Source organism: Salvelinus alpinus, chromosome 10 (genome assembly GCF_045679555.1).
Source record: "Salvelinus alpinus chromosome 10, SLU_Salpinus.1, whole genome shotgun sequence".
NCBI lineage: Eukaryota > Metazoa > Chordata > Actinopteri > Salmoniformes > Salmonidae > Salvelinus > Salvelinus alpinus.
In genome coordinates this window covers 12,980,116-12,987,698 of record NC_092095.1, presented here as the reverse complement: position 1 = coordinate 12,987,698, position 7,583 = coordinate 12,980,116, and positions in this window count along the sequence as shown.

Sequence of the window (7,583 nt, the reverse complement as noted above, 5' to 3'; positions counted from 1 at the left end):
GTATCCAATCAGCTGTACATTTCCTCCAATGTAAATATTAATGTCCTCAGTTTACGGAATCTCATTTTTTTCTGTATGTGTCGGCATTCCGTAGGCAGCCTCCACACAACCCAACTGTTTAACAATGGAGGGAAAGAGGAAGGGATTGGGCGGGACTCCACCTCCTACCTCTCCTTTTCCTCCCTCCATCCCTCCTTCCCACCGGAGGCAATAAAGGCACGAAGTGGAAATAATTGGCGAGCATATTAACTCTCCTTCTGTTCCTCCCCAGGACCGTAAGGAACACCGTTATGCCGGGTAATGTGCGTTGTTGCTCACCTCACCACCAATGTGTGTATCCGAATTAGCTTGCGGCGGTACGATTTTCGCAAAAATCACACCTTGGGGGAATATCGCCCCGACGCTTGGAATGCGATTACAAACAGTAAGTTATCGCCATGGGCACAATTAAAAACTTTGCCGACGTGTGTTGTCTTATTGCAAATTGAATCAGGTATTTCGATGGCAGGGGGTTGTTACGTGTTAATTACTGAGGAAGGCTTCCTAAACAACTATTAACAGGACTATCTGTTTAGAAAGAATCCATTACCTTGTTGCCCCCTGTGCATTCGGGATGGGCGGGATGGGGGATCAGCGATTTGGAGCAGCACATCATCTTATATTTCTCAGTGTTCATGTCACGTATGAGAGTAAGGTGGACTTTATACCATTTTATTTGGATTCATTAGTTGCCATAGCAGCAGAGGCATTTAGGTGCAGAATATTCAAAAGACGGGTAGTTGACAATCCGAGAATGCACTGCTTTGTGTACAGTAAACAACAACAACAACAACAATAATGACAGAAAGGAAACAGGAGATGAGAAGCAACCCAAAGATCTTCATACTTGCCTCTTCAGGATATTCAAAGAACACACCCAACATTAAAAATACATTTAAAAAAATGTAAGATTTACAATATTATGATTTTTGAATAAAACCTGAATGTTCCAAAACAAGAAAGAAATGTATTCAAACTTCCAACAAACCTATTCCAAGGGCTGCAAAGTGCACAACACCACCAGTGACCAGTGACTTCACCGCCATGTCTTGCAGCTGTATAGTTTCTCACCATGTTTCTGTCCCAGCAATGACAGGAGAAAACATCCCAAGTTATGGAGGACAACTGCCTCACAGCCTACCAGTCTTACTCTCCTCGAAAACATGTTCTGTTGGGCTGTGTTAGTCAATGCCCTTCTTAATAAGAGAAACAGGTCATAATCAGAGCTAACCTGGTCGGTGTTCCGTGTTGTCTGAGTAAATCCAATGTGTTTCGTGAGTGACTGCGACTGCGTGAGGCACTGATTAAAGCAATGACACAGGCCAAAAGCTGTCCACTTCTCTCTACTAGCTGCTTTACTGACATTTCTTTCAGCTAAGCTTCCTGAGACTGAAGACCCTGACACAACACGACATGTGCCAGGTCACTAAACATGGTACTGCTTGAAAAAATGAAATAAAGAAGAAGAGAAGCTCACTGAGATGCATCGTGTGATTTGACCAACTACAGTACATGTTAATTCACCGATTGTGTTTGACTTGGTGATCTACAAACACTACACAGATCTACACGGATTCTTGACCAGCTAGTTACTGCATGGAACCCTGACCAGCTAGTTACTGCATAGAACACTGACCCGCTAGTTACTGGATGGAACCCTGATCAGCTAGTTACTGCATGGAACCCTGACCAGCTAGTTACTGCATAGAACACTGACCCGCTAGTTACTGCATGGAACCCTGACCAGCTAGTTACTGCATAGAACACTGACCCGCTAGTTACTGCATGGAACCCTGACCAGCTAGTTACTGCATGGAACCCTGACCAGCTAGTTACTGGATGGAACCCTGATCAGCTAGTTACTGCATGGAACCCTGACCAGCTAGTTACTGCATGGAACCCTGACCAGCTAGTTACTGCATAGAACCCTGACCAGCTAGTTACTGCATGGAACCCTGACCAGCTAGCTACTGCATAGAACCCTGACCCGCTAGTTACTGGATGGAAACCTGACCAGCTAGTTACTGCATAGAACCCTGACCAGCTAGTTACTGGATGGAACCCTGACCAGCTAGCTACTGCATAGAACCCTGACCAGCTAGTTACTGCATAGAACCTTGACCAGCTAGTTACCGGATGGAACCCTGACCAGCTAGTTACTGCATAGAACAATGACCAGCTAGTTACTGGATGGAACCCTGACCAGCTAGCTACTGCATAGAACCCTGACCAGCTAGTTACTGGATGGAACCCTGACCAGCTAGTTACTGGATGGAACCCTGACCAGCTAGCTACTGCATAGAACCCTGACCAGCTAGTTACTGCATAGAACCCTGACCAGCTAGTTACTGGATGGAACCCTGACCAGCTAGTTACTGGATGGAACCCTGACCAGCTAACTACTGCATAGAACCCTGACCAGCTAGTTACTGCATAGAACCTTGACCAGCTAGTTACCGGATGGAACCCTGACCAGCTAGTTACTGAATGGAACCCTGACCAGCTAGTTACTGGATGGAACCCTGACCAGCTAGTTACTGGATGGAACCCTGACCAGCTAGCTACTGGATGGAACCCTGACCAGCTAGCTACTGCATAGAACCCTGACCAGCTAGTTACTGGATGGAACCCTGACCAGCTAGTTACTGGATGGAACCCTGACCAGCTAGTTACTGCATAGAACCCTGACCAGCTAGTTACTGGATGGAACCCTGACCAGCTAGCTACTGGATGGAACCCTGACCAGCTAGTTACTGCATAGAACCCTGACCAGCTAGTTACTGCATGGAACCCTGACCAGCTAGTTACTGGATGGAACCCTGACCAGCTAGCTACTGCCAGCTAGTTACCGGATGGAACCCTGACCAGCTGCTTCATTGCAGAATTTGTTAAATAAAGAAACAAATCCAATCTTTGGAGTGTGTCAAAAAAATTTTTACAGTATAATTGTTTCCTTGAAACGTTTGAAAAACCTCTGTTTTCATTTCCTGTTGAATGCCTGGCGTACAGTATTTACAGAGCTTGTCACAACAATTTCGTGATAACGCTAACGTAATGTTATCCTCTCACAGGCAATGTGTAAAACTCAATTATATTATCCTTGTATTAACACAGACACCTAAAACAAGCATAGTATTCACCACACAGACAAATGAATGCTTAAACTACTGCAACAACTCACTCACTCTCTCACTCACTCGTTCACTCACTCACTCACATACACACACATGGTCTAACACTTTCTCTCTTTCTTTCCCTCCATCTCGCTCTCTCAACCTCTTTTTAACACAAGCAGTTCATGCAACACTTGTGCAAAACAAGCAACAAAATAAGGTCGAGGGTGCAGAGTGAGTGAGATACCAAACAACATAGCTCTCAATTACAGCTGAAGTGAAAAAATATCTCTCACTTTTTTTAAATACTATTTCACTTTGTTTCTCACTGCATTGCTGGGAAGGGACCGTAAGTAAACATGTCACTGTTAGTCTACACCTGTTGTTCACGAAGCGTGTGACAAATTAAATTAGATTTTATACACACACACACCCCCACCTCCACCACTTCCTCCTCCACTACCTCCCCCACTACCACCACCACCACCACCACTACCTCCACCACCATCTCCACTACCTCCTCCACTACCACCACCACTACCTCCTCCACTACCTCCACCACTACCACCACCACCACCACCACTACCTCCACCACCATCTCCACTACCTCCTCCACTACCACCACCACTACCTCCTCCACTACCTCCACCACTACCACCACCACAACCTCCACCACCACCACCACTACCACCACCACTACCTCCTCCACTACCTCCACCACTACCACCACCACAACCTCCACCACCACCACCATCTCCACTACCACCACCACCATCTCCACTACCTCCACCACTACCACCACCACAACCTCCACCACCACCACCATCTCCACTACCACCACCACCATCTCCACTACCTCCACCACTACCACCACCACAACCTCCACCACCACCATCTCCACTACCTCCTCCACTACCTCCTCCACTACCTCCTCCACTACCTCCACCACTACCACCACCACAACCTCCACCACCACCACCATCTCCACTACCTCCACCACTACCACCACCACAACCTCTACCACTACCTCCTCCACTACCTCCACCACTACCACCACCACAACCTCCACCACCACCACCATCTCCACTACCATCTCCACTACCTCCTCCACTACCTCCACCACTACCACCACCACAACCTCCACCACCACCACCATCTCCACCACCATCTCCACTACCTCCTCCACTACCTCCTCCACTACCTCCACCACTACCACCACCACAACATCCACCACTACCTCCTCCACTACCTCCACCACTACCACCACCACAACCTCCACCACCACCATCTCCACTACCTCCTCCACCTCCACCACCACTACCTCCACCACTACCACCACCACAACCTCCACTATCTCCTCCACTACCAACACCACCTCCAACACCACCATCTCCACTACCTCCTCCACTACCACCACCACAACCTCCACCACCACCACCTCCACCACCACCATGTCCACTACCACCTCCACCACCACCTCCTCCACCACTTCCACCACCTCCACCTCCATCACCTTCACCATCTCCACTACCTCCTCCTCCACCACCACCTTCTCCATCACCACCACCATCACCATCAGCATCTCCACCACCACCACCACCACGACCACAACCACCACCACCACTACCACCTCCTCCGCCACCTCCTCCACCACTACTACCCCCTCCACCACCTCCTCCACCACTACCACCCCCTCCACCACTACTACCACCACCACCATCTCCACTACCTCCTCTTCCACCACCACCACCACCTCCATCACCTCCTCCACCACCACCACCATCACCACCACCACCTCCACCTTCGTTTGTCAACTCCCAATCTCTTCACAGAGACACTTGTGTATTTATCAGTGTGCTGCAAGTAGCCAAAATGAACTGAGCTGAGAGTTTGGAGTGACTTGTCTGAAGCACTGAGGTCTGAACAAGTCTCTCTTTCATCACGTGTCCTGTCTGTGTGTGGCAACGGTTTTACCTGAGTTTTCAAATGTATGTAGCCTACTCTCTTGTCAGTGTTATCTCTGGGAGATGGAGAGCGGGACATAGCTGTCTAATAAAATATGTTTCTACAAGCGCTGAAAGCTGTCCAGGCACCAGGAAAGCGCTCCATACGTCCACCACTATCACCCAACCTTGAACCAGCTGCTAAAAAGGCAGCATATGAGGAGAAACTTATTTTTTTCATTTAACCTTTATTCAACCTTTATTCAACTTTTATTCAACTTGGCAAGTCAGTTAAAGAACAAATAGTTATTTACAATGATGGCCTACCCCAGCCAAACCCTAACCCAGACTACACTGTGCCAATTGTGTGCAGTCCTGTGGGACTCCCAATCACGGCCGGTTATGATACAGCCTGGAATCAAACCAGGGTCTGTAGTGACACCTCTACCACTGAGATGCAGTGCCTTTAGACCGCTGCACCAATCAGTCCAAGAGTCCAAGAAAGATCATAGGTTCAAAATGACGCGGAGGGAGATGTCATATACCGCTCAACACATGTGTAAGTTAATCAAAATAGTTCTAGCGAACTGTTCTAGCGAACTATTCTAGCGAATGTTAGGTTTAACAACCCGTTACCAACTGAAAGCTTCACCGGCTGGCTGGCTATGCAGCTAGGTTAGGTAGTTGTTAACTAGTGTTAGCACAATTGCCAGCTAGCAATATTGTGTTAATGGTAGTTAGCATTGGCTCGCAAAACTACGTCTAAATTCTAGACTAGAGTAACCAAACGTGACAAATAGTGGTTGGCCTACATATTGTTTTGCAGCGCTGTAGAATTGTATGGGTTTATTTTTTAATTAAATTTTTTATTAACCTTTCTTTAACTAGGCAAGTCAGTTAAGAACAAATTCTTATTTAAAATGATGGCCCGTCCTCCCCAATTAAGTTGCCACCAACCTCCCGTGGAACACACAGCCAGTGTTAAGGGAATATCATTTTTCCAAATGGGGTCCCCTGCGTATTCTATTGTCAATTTGGGGTGATGCAGAAAATGTTTGGGGACATTTTGATCTCTTTGTTTTAGACATGTATCTATGTATGTCACAGTTTTGAGGTAAACAGACGTCAACCAGCTTTAATTAGCCTGGAATAGGTTGGCATGGTTATTATTCTATCCAGTATTAAATGGTAATTAATCAATTCTGCCCCACAGGGGAAAATATCAATGAATTCAATGATGTCACTGATGTACTTTATTGTCTTGTATGCAGATTCAGTTTGTTATGCACTGAGTGTACAAAACATTAGGAACACCTGCTCTTTCCATGACAGACTGACCAGGTGAATCCAGGTGAAAGCTATGATTCCTTATTGATTTAACTTATTAAATCCCCTTCAATCAGTGAAGATGAAGGTTAAAAAAAGATTATTAAGACTTTAGACAATTGAGACCTGGATTGTGTATGTGTGCCATTCAGAGGGTGAATGGGCAAGACAACATACTTGAGTTGATTTTAATGGGGTATAGTAGTAGGTACCAGGCACACCAGTTTCCGTGTGTCAAGAACTGCAACGCAGCATGGTTTTTCACATTCAACAGTGTCGTGACTTGACTTTAATATGAATCTGAAGACTGTTATTTATCTAATCAACTAACTATGTTTAATTGTTACTAATTGTTATTAAATTAATCATGTAACTCATTCAAATCTGGGACACCATAAGAGCGGTTCTTTAAAGAGTTACCATCTCCTGAATTAAACTCTAAAAGGTGTTTACCTATCACATCTATAAACAGTCAACTTATTAATCATAACCTCGTATCATATCACCATTCTGAACAGTCGTGACCTCATGCATCTGCAAAAATCTGAGCCTTACTTATGATTCAGTACTACACAAATTGGTTCAATGATTTATTTACAAGCTAATTAAATGGTAACACAGGATAAACATACACACTTAATACGTTAAAAACAGGTCCCTAGTGGACTGATAACAATATGAGAGAGAGAGGGACAGAGACACTTATTGGTACATTTAGAAACTACTCTCACTGACAGTAATCACATACTTTTCACAGGAAATGCCGTCGTCTTTGAGTGAGAAATCATTCATGTTTTTACGTGAAATGCCTGGGATCGCCGTGTATCTCTCTCGGAACCGGGCAGCCTTGGGAAAGGGGTTGGGCCTTTTTGCAGCACACTTGTAAGACTCTGTCCAAAAGATTTCCAACAAGTCTTCTACTGTTGTTCACCTCTGCAGTTGTCCGGTATCCGGTGACTTGTCATGTACAGTCGTGGCCAAAAGTTGAGAATGACACAAATATTAATTTCCACAAAGTTTGCTGCTTCAGTGTCTTTAGATATTTTGGACAGATGTTACTATGGAATACTGAATTATAATTACAAGCATTTCATAAGTGTCAAAGGCTTTTTTTGACAATTACATGAAGTTGATGCAAAGAGTCCATATTTGCAGTGTTGAC